The following is a 10,731-nucleotide window of genomic DNA, read 5'->3' as shown; positions in this document are numbered from 1 at the left end:
ACTAGTCGGTTTTTGTAGGATTTCATAGAATTTTAAAATAAATTACTTATTTAACCATGTGATACTTTAATTTTAAATAATAAATTTTCATTAAATGCCTAGACTTTTATTTTTTCTCCATTCCAACAAACATTAAACAAAAAACTTTATTTATGTTGGTATCATTTTTTGAATTTTAGAATTTTAGAATTCATAGTTTTATGAATCTGTGACTTGGATTTTAGGGTTTATAATTTAAGATTTGTGGTTTTCTTTTCTTTCAAGGCCTATTAGAGTTTTAACTTTTGATAATCGTTTTTATTTTTATTCTTTTAGAAAACAAACATCATGGTAAAATCTGGAAGTTGAATGGATGTGAAAGCGACTACGAATGGTAGTAGTGAGGGAGGATGCTGAGTGTTACAATCCTAACTGTTATCTTTGGATTGTACCCACGAGTATGTCATCGAGAAGGATGACAGTTTAAGTGGGGGAGCATGTCACAACCATACTAATAGAGACTAGGTTGTGACACCCACGTAGTGTGCAAGTGTCAACGACATGCATATGTCGTCCATCGGACCATGTTGAGGGCCGAGAGAGAAGTGTCGTGATGCGACCAAGGAGGATGGTGCATCACCTATCACACCTCAAGGATGTATACAAGAATGCCTAGAGAAGGCGTATGCATAATGCAAGGCGATGCGATGTCAGTGGTGTCGGTGACAAGCTCAACGGGGGCCAATTGGGGCACCGGGCCATGACCCTAGAAGTCGGGGTTCCATCGAGAGTTTGGACAAGCGGCTTTAGAGTTAGATGCATATTAGTGAGATATGCAAGCACTCCAAGTTTCGTGTCAATCGGAGTTCAGACGTGCGTTCTACGTTGGCGAGTGACTCTTCGCCACTTTGCACGTACACGACTGCCAGACCAAAAATGTCTTAGAATGTACCATAGGGGGAGGCATGGTGTTGGCTCTCCACCACCCCTGGGCTATGTCAGGGCCTAAGTAAGTTACCCCATGGCACATGCGTGTGTCATGGTGAGGGCGAGCGTTTGCAAGACGAGTGTCTTGGGTGACTTCCTTTGAGGATAGAAAACTCGAGGACAGTATCAGGCGACACGGGTGTGCTGGCATTGTGCCTCGATCCATGTGTCGGAGGTTGCATCATGGGACCAGGATGGTATGCTCGAACAACATGGCACGGGCGCAAGAGTCATCGTGCCTCGATAGTGTCCGGATGGCTGGATATCCGGAAGGCCCCGATCATAAATACGAACTCATGGGTCGGTTCTCGGTAAGCGTGCCTAAGTGAGCAACGAAGCCCGATGACATCCCAATGCTCGGGGTGGCATCCTACAGTATTGGTGGGCACCAGATAAGTGATAAAAAGCTAGTCTTGGCCCGGTAAGCGATAAGACTCACCCGATTGCCAAGTTTAGTCATTCCTCATTGGGATGTCGGCAAGAATCATACCGGCAGTACTCGGTAAAGTTGTTTAGCCCGTTATTGACTAGTTTCTCAACAAGAATGGTCTTAGAGGCGTCTGATGGACCCGATAAGTTAGTTTTGACATAATTAAGTGGCAGGAACCTCCCGGTTATACCCGGTTGGCGTTTTAAGCTCGTTCTGACCCCGTTGAAGGTCAGAACTCATCCCGGTAAGGTCCTGGCTCATCGTAGGAGCGAGATGACCGAGTGGCCGAGAACCAAGATGGTTGAAAATGAGTCACGACGTCGCGTTTTGAGGACCTTGGCCTATACTAGAGGCAAGGTAAAGTCGTGGGACTTGGCCTAGTGTAAAGGCAAACCGATTAGAGTCGCAAGAGAGTTTAAATGTACATACGGGCGGTGTGCATTACCGAGACAAGATAGGATTCCGCATGCAAGTGAAGCTCGATCGAGGAAGAAATAACCTTGCCTAAGGTCCGATGAAGCCACAAAGGGCGTGAAAAGTGAATTGGGGATATAGTTCCCCATAAGGCTGGCCATGGTCGAGCTTAGATCATGGCGCCGCATGGTTAAGAAAGGTACGACCGTGAGCACTTACAAAGGTATTTTGGAGGAGAAGAAAAAAGAGGAGAAAAAGAAAGAAAGAAGGAAAGACAATTCATGTGTTTAATTATCAAAAAAAAAAAATATATATATATATATAATATATATATATATATATATATATAATTTGTCAAGTCAAACATGCCCCATGACCATTTAAAACTATTTTTCAAATTCATGTAAAATTTTAGAGAGCAAGTAGGCAACAAATAATTTTTTTCAATGAATGTCTTAGATGGAAGCAATTAAGAAGGATTATGAAATTGCTCCAGTTCCTGATAATCCAACGATGCATAAGATCACGACTCACAAGGAGAGGGTCACCAGGAAGGAAAAGGCTTGAGCTTGCCTAGATGCAGCTGTGTCTCCCGCCATATTCAACAGAATTATGGCATTGAAGTCAGCAAAGGAGATCTGGGAGTTCCTCAAAAATGAGTATGAAGGGAATGAGAGGATTAAAGGCATGAAGGTGTTGAACTTGGTGAGGGAATTCGAGTGAATGCAGATGAAGGATTCTGAGTCCATCAAAGAGTATTCAGACAAGTTGATCGGGATTGCTAACAAGGCAAGAGCATTAGGAACTGATCTATCTGAAAATAGATTGGTTCAGAAGATTCTGGTTTCAGTACCTGAGAGATATGAAGCAACCATTGCTTCCTTAGAGAATACTAAAGACCTCTCCAAACTCAAAGTGATAGAAGTTGTTAGTGTTTTGCAAGCACAGGAGCAGAGGAGGTTGATATGGCAAGAAGGAAGCATGGAGGGGGCGCTGAAAGCTAGAATGCAGTAGGGAGAAGGTGGAAGAGAGACGAAGTGGAAAGGGAAGAAGGCGAGTGGTAGTAGTAGCTCAGAATTTGCTTCAAAGGATGTTGGTAGTGCATGCAAGCACTGCGGGAAGCACAATCATCCACACTTCAGATGCTGGAGAAGACCATATGTGAAGTGTAGAAGCTGTAATTTATTGGGACACATTGAACGATTTTATAAAGGTGCCAAGACCCAACAACAAGGAGGAGCACATGCTGCAGTACAGCAAGAGGAAGATCAACTCTTTGTGGCCACCTGTTTCTCATCAACCAATCAATGTGATGGTTGGTTGGTTGATAGTGGGTGTACCAATCATATGACAAGTGATAAAGAGTTGTTCAAGGACCTTGACAAGTCATTTAAGTCAAGGGTGAAGATCGAAAATGGTGAGTATCTAGAAGTGAAAGGGAAGGGCACAGTGTCAATAGAGAGTTGTGTTGGAACCAAGTTGATTAATGAAGTGTTGTTTGTTCCTGAGATTGATCAAAACCTGTTAAGTGTTGGTCAACTAGTAGATAAGGGATTTAAAGTGTTGTTTGAAGACAGGAAGTGCCTCATTTCTGATTCCAGTGGGAATGAGTTGTTTAGAATAAAGATGCAGCACAAGAGCTTTCAGGAAGTGCCTCATTTCTGATTCCAGTGGGAATGAGTTGTTTAGAATAAAGATGCAGCACAAGAGCTTTTCATTAGATCCATTCGAGAAGAAGCAAATAGCTTTCAAGTGTCAGGTGAATGACACTGAGTTATGGCACAAGAGGTTCGGACATTTTCATCATAAAGGATTGCAATATCTGTAGAAAAATGAGATGGCAATAGTAGTACCGGTTCTAGAGGAGCTGAAAACAAACTGTAGAGCTTGTCTGACATGGAAGCAAACAAGATTGTCATTCAAGAAGTCAGTTTGGCAAGCAACTGAGAAGCTACAGCTCATCCACACTGATTTGTGTGGACCTCAACCAACTCTTTCACTGAATAGTAGCAGGTATTTCATTATCTTTATGGATGATTATACTCGGATGTGTTTGATATATTTCATGAAGCAGAAATCTGAAGCAGTTGGAGTGTTTCTAAAGTTTAAAAGATGGGTTGAGAATCAAAGTGGCTGTAAGATTCAAGTGGTGAGGATCGACAATGGGACTGAATATACATCATAAAGGTTTAATTCCTTCTGTGAAGAAGCTGGGATAGAACATCAACTCACTGCTCCATATTCTCCACAACAGAATGGAGTTAGTGAAAGGAAGAACAGATGTATTATGAAGATGACATGATGCTTGTTGTATGAGAAGACTTTGTCAAAGGAGTTTTGGGCTGAAGCAGCAAACACAGCAGTCTTTCTATTGAATAGACTACCTACAAGGGTCTTGGAGAAGAAGACCCCCTATGAAGCTTGGTTTGATACTAAACCAAAACTGACAAATTTGAAGGTGTTCAGTTGCTTATGTTTTTTCCATGTTCCACAGGTGAAGAGAGACAAGTTGAGTGAGAAGGCAGAACCAAGAATCTTTGTAGGCTATAGCATGGTGTCCAAAGCCTACAAGATCTATCAACCTCACATAAAAAAGATGGTGATTAGTAGAGACGTTCAATTTTTGGAGGATGAGGAGTGAGACTGGACAGAAGAAGCAGAGGTGAAGCAACAAGAAGTCTCTCTGGATCCTGATGAACTAGTTGATGATGCACTAGTGAGAGGGACTAGACTATTGACTGAGGTGTATGAAAGAAGCAGCGTAGCTGTGTTGGAGCCTGTAGTGTTTGAAGAAGCTCAAAAAGATCAAAAGTGGATGGAGGCAATGAAGGAAGAGCTGAGAATGATAGAGAAGAACAAGACATAGGAGCTAGTGGAGAAGCCTACTAACAGAAAGGTGATTGGAGTCAAATGGGTTTTCAAAACTGAATTAAATCCAGATGGCTCTGTGAACAAGCTCAAGGCCAGGTTAGTAGTGAAAGGGTATGCACAAGTCTGGGGAGTTGATTTCTCTGAGACTTTTGCACCGGTTGCAAGAATGGACACAATCAGGATACTACTGATTGTGTCAGTTCAGCATGGATGGAAGGTGTATCAACTAGATGTGAAGTCAGCATTCCTAAATGGAGTGTTAGAAGAAGAGATCTACGTTGAGCAACCAGACGGGTTCATCACACCAGGGCAAGAGCAGAAGGTTTATTTACTGAAGAAGGCTCTCTATGGGTTGAAGCAAGCTCCTCGGGCATGGTACAGCAAGATGGATGATCACTTGCTGAGCTTGGGTTTTGTGAAGAGTCTGAGTATCTTTTTATGTAGATGACTTGCTGGTGACAGGAAGTGATAATAATCAGATAGAGGTGTTCAAGCAAGAAATGATGAAGGTGTTTGAGATGACTAATCTAGGTCTGATGCATTACTTCCTTGGCTTGGAGATTCAACAAGGACAGAATGAAGTGTTTCTCTATCAGAAGAAGTACATGGGAGAGATATTGAAGAGGTTCAATATGGAGGAGTGTAAGAGTGTGAACACTTTGATGATTCAGAAGGAGAAGTTGCAGAAGGATGATGGGGAGGAACCTGCAGACGAGAATGTGTACAAAAGTCTAGTTGGATGTCTTATGTATCTCACATCCACTAGGCCTGACATCATGTACACTGTAAGTGTCTTATCTAGATTTCTTCACTGTGCAAGCAATAATCATATGGTTGCTGGAAAGAGGGTTTTGAGATATCTTAAAGGCACACTGTCTTTTGGGATCAAATACAATAAAGTTGAAAATTTTGAATTGCAGGGTTACTCAGATAGTGATTGGGCTGGGTCATTAGATGATATGAAGAGTACCTCTGGCTATTGTTTCACTTTTGGCTCAGGGTGTTTCTCATGGTGTTCAAAAAAACAAGATATAGTGGCTAAGTCAACTGCAGAAGCTGAGTTCATTGCAGCAACAGCAGCAGTCAACCAAGCTGTTTGGTTGAAGAAGTTGATGCGTGACTTGCATCTAAAGAAAGAAGAGAGTGTGAAGGTGTTTGTGGATAATCAAGCCACTTTAGCTATTTCATTGAATTCGGTTTTTCATGGAAGGACCAAGCACTTTTAGATCAAGTATTATGTTCTTAGAGAGATGCAGAAGGAAGGAGAAGTTCAGTTGGTGCATTGTAGCTCAGATGAGCAAATAGCAGATATCTTCACTAAGTCCTTTAGTGTGGGTCGTTTTCAAGCTCTTAGGAGCAAGTTGGGTATTTGTAGTATTTGAGTTAGGAGGAAAATGTAAGTTAACTCAAATTGCAAGTTTGATTCTTTTAGTTTTTTATTTTTGTCTAGTCCAAATCCTAGTTTCTAGGAAGTTGTTAGGGTTATTTTTGGTATAGTCAAGTTAACTAGGTATGTTGCTATTCTTATGGCTAGTGGAGTAGTTGTTTTTTTACGTGGAATTAGTTGAGTCTATTTTTAGACTTAGAGTTTGTATAAATATGTAGTATCATTGAATGAAACTCACACTTCCCCACTATCTCATTTCTCTCTCGATAATAAGAACTGCAAGCTTGTTTCATAACTATTTACAAAAAGCTAAAAAAAAAATCAAATTTGACCTAACCAGCGTTCTGAACTAAAAAAAAAAGAAGAAAAAGAAAAAAAGCATTCATGAAGTGGGCCTGTCGGCCCATAACCTCCAAGAGCACTTGAGTTGGGCTGGGTATTATCAATTAGGTACTGTGCAAATTCGAAATTGGGCTTCACTCTTCCTTTTCAATCCTAAATGATCAACAGCCCACATTCAAAGTTTCGAACGCAATAACTGGAAATTAATAGTAAAGGTTAAATTACAAATATAGTATTAGCAGTTTGATAACGGTGTATATTTAGTCCTTTAGAATTTAAAAGTTTTCAATGGTATTTTTAAAAATTTTTAATTATATTTTAATAAATATTTGTCGTTAACACACTATTACTTAAATGTTAATGTGACACGTTGATTCGATTAACAAGTGATGATTTGACATGACGTGATATAAGAGTATGGAGCAACTAGATAAAAGAGGGGTAAAATGTTAAAAAATATAAATTTAGAATGTATTTTAATTGTTTGTTCTATCGCACTAAAAAAATATTCATTCTACCAAATTTTCTTGTTTGCTCATTCCTGTTTTTCTTGACTTGTCCACTTTCTTCTACCAAATCATAACAATCTATCACTTTTTAGTTCAATGAACATTCTACATCAATATTTAAGTGACAAACAAGCCTTCATTATAATTAAAACAAACAATTCGGAGATGTAATTAAAACTTTTAAAATTTTAGTGGCAAAATATAAACATATACAAAATTCATGGATTAAATTTGTATTTTGACCACAATAGCAAAATATAAACAATGTCATAATTATGTAAATGTTGATTGCATAAAATTTTAATATAATATTAAATAAATTATCTCATTCAACTATTAAATAACATTTCCATAATAATTGGCATATATCTTCAACCACGAGGCTGTGAGTTCGAATCTCCTCCCCAACATATTGTACTAAAAAAAACATTTCCATAATAACTACATACTATTAAATAACATATTGAATCGTGTTATGAAAAATTCAAGATAAGCCTCGAAAAAATAAAAATACAATACAAGAAGACAAACTCAAAATTGGAAGAGTTATGAAAAAGAAAAAACTTGGCTCCTATAAATTATCAAATATTTATTTGTACTAAGAAGGAAGTTCATACCTTGAAAACCACGATAAAATTACTTAATCACATCGCACGGCAATATGAAATCTGTGTTGAGCCACGTGGCAGCGAAATCTGGCCCACCCACCACAAAATTAGCTTTTATCCATTTCTGTATTTTTAAAACGTTGATTTTTATTTTTGTATTTTGAACTTTTGTTTTATTTTAATATATGTATTTTTGAAGCATCTATTTTACTAGAGCGATGGATTCTTTTCGATTGATTTTCATTTTTATCTAATTTTTTTCCCACACAATTTTAACATGACATTTTAACTCATTAAATTTTTGAAATGTAGTCATAAATTTATATCAAAATTTTCACTATGTCTAAAATTTGTATCAAAATTTTTCAAATAGAGATCAAAATGGTTTTCTTTTTAAATACATGGATCAAAACAAACGTTTTAAAAGTATATAGACTAAAATGGACAGAGGTTAAAAGGACATAAATCAAAATAAACATTTTAAAAGTATAATGACCAAAACAAACCAAAATTGAAAATACAAGGACCAAAATAATATTTTAATTCTTTTACCCTGATGTTAAACGGTCATATCACCTCACAAAGTCACATTAAAGAATTTGAATTATTTGTCAAAGCGAGCCTAATTCAGCGATAATTGGTAGATATCTTCAACCAAAAAGTTGTGAGTTCGATCTTCCACCCTTATATGTTGTACTAAAAAAAATTTATTCATATCTAATACATCACGAGTAATTTATAAAACCATATTATTTAAATAAATTACTACGTAAACAATGCTACGCTAGTTTATATCCCAGTACATCACATAAATAGCCAAGTAAATGTTTTATCCATTAGTAATTTAATAAGCTATCACACATGTAATGTAATTAATTACATGTGTTTCAATAATTATGACTAATATTCCACGATTATTAGAAATGAAAGTGAGTAAAATTCAAAAGTTGCTAAAGACAGGATAAATATGCAGATAAGAATTGTTATGGTATATTGATTTCAGCAAAAGAAAAAAAAAAGGGGGGCTATAATAAGAAAGACGAGGCTAACTCTAAATAGGGGTGATCATCAGTCCATCAATGTCGATTTAATGTTGGAACCAGCATAGAAACCGACCTTATCAATTTCTTGAAATATAAAAACCGATTATTTTCCTTTCTTGATTTTCACCGGCCGACCAATCGACGGGTTCGGTTTGGTTAGTTTCGGTTTAAAACGACTTTTTTTTCTTCACTTTTTTACCTTTTTAAGAATAAATCGAGAATGGCCAAGAAGTTTTTTAAAACAAGAAACCCTAAATAAGATGGCAAGAAAGGTCTCATATTTGAGTGAGACTCTCAGATTTGAGAAAACGCGTGAAGCATAAATTATGTGTGATACTTTTATCTCTTTTGTATGCTTGGTGCAGTGGTAGAATACCGTCAAATATATTAATTTTTTTATCTACAGTGGATCAGTCAGTTTTTTTTAGGTCTAGAAAGACTGACCATCGACTGTTGCATCATTAAAGTCGACTGACATCCTTGATTCATCGGTCGACCCAGTTTTTCAATTATTATAACACACCCCTGACCCTAAAAAATGTACTACGTGTGTCACCATAAGTAAATTATGTTAAAAGGATAAATTTTTGGTGATAACTCATAAATAGGTATCTTCTACTTACCACCATTAAAAATATATATATATCAATTAAAAAAGAGAAAAAAATAGAATAAATAATTGTCTAACTTTTTAATGGTGGTAAGCGATAACATACCTATGGAGAAACACCAAAATTTTACTAAAATCTTTTCATAAAAAGTGAAACAACAGCAAGAAAATCAATTTACAGAGACAATAACCAAGATTAACTCATGTTTAACAAGAAATGATATTTTGTTATTCCTATAATAATAATAATAATAAAGCTATATATATATATATATATAAATAATAATAATACCAATTTTATAATCTTTAGGCTGGCCCTTAAATATTAGGTAAACAATCCATCTCCACTCTCTTCATACAGTGTTTGATTAATGGATATTTTAGTTAATGTTGAAGTTACCTTTTTCTAAGACATTCATTCAAAAAGTGTGAAGTAGGTGGTTTTTAAAAGGTACAAAAATTAATTAATTAAACAAATGTTAAATAACAAGCTGGCAATTGACAATGCAAAATAATATATGGAAGTTGTCCGACGATTGTCTCCCTTCCCAAATAACAAAGACACCGACCTTGTCTTTTTATTTATTTTTTTTCTTTTCAAATGTTAATTAATATATAATTGCAAGAGAAAAAAAAAAGTGAATCTCACAACTCGATATTAAAGTACAAATAGAACGGAATATATATATATATATATATATATATTCTAACAAAATTACAGAAAAACCAATAAAAAGGTCAACAACAAATAATAAAAGATTTCTAAATGAGATAAAATCCAACCTTGTCTTTACATCTACCCATTCACCTAATTCATTATTCAATATTACCTTAATACAATAATTTTTTTTAATTAGTTCAACAAATATAGAGGTGGACGATCCAACATTAAATTTTTTTGAATGTAATTATGGTTCTATTCATTAAGTTGGGCTCGAATCAACTCTCTCCCTAACAATTAGATGTATGATTAAAATATAACTTTTAATTTATTTGGTGTATCAAATAATATATAATCAATGCACGGCGTCTTTTAAGTGAAATCAAAAGGTCATGTAGCTAATCATTCCAAAAGTTAGACAATATCATACTATCATCCGAAAATATGGAAAGAATACTCCTAATTAATACAGTTCTAGCCCTCAAGAAAAATTTCTAGTTCAAGGATTTCATTCCTATATCATAAGCTAATATTTTAATAAGTTTTAGGCTAAATAGATTTGTTTTAGTCGCTAATATTTTGATGTTTTTACAATTTAGTTTCTATTATTTCAAAAGTTTCAATTATATCACTTCTGTTTTAACATTTTTAATTATACCTTTGTTGTTGTAAACATTATAATTCAAAGAGATGTTTAAATTCAACCGATGATAAATATAATATGTGTACCGTTTTTGTTTTGAATGTTGTATTTTGTTTTTTATTTTTTTAGTACAACAAGTAGGGATCGGGGATCGAACTCACAACCACTTGGTTGGAGATATATACCAATTACCGTTGATCAGTTAGGCTTTCTTTGACGGATGTTATATTTTATTTTATATATTAAG

This window comes from Momordica charantia, unplaced genomic scaffold, assembly GCF_013281855.1.
Source record: "Momordica charantia cultivar OHB3-1 unplaced genomic scaffold, Mcharantia_2.0 BLBB01000185.1, whole genome shotgun sequence".
In the NCBI taxonomy this organism is placed as follows: Eukaryota; Viridiplantae; Streptophyta; class Magnoliopsida; order Cucurbitales; family Cucurbitaceae; genus Momordica; species Momordica charantia.
This window is presented reverse-complemented; position numbering follows the sequence as displayed.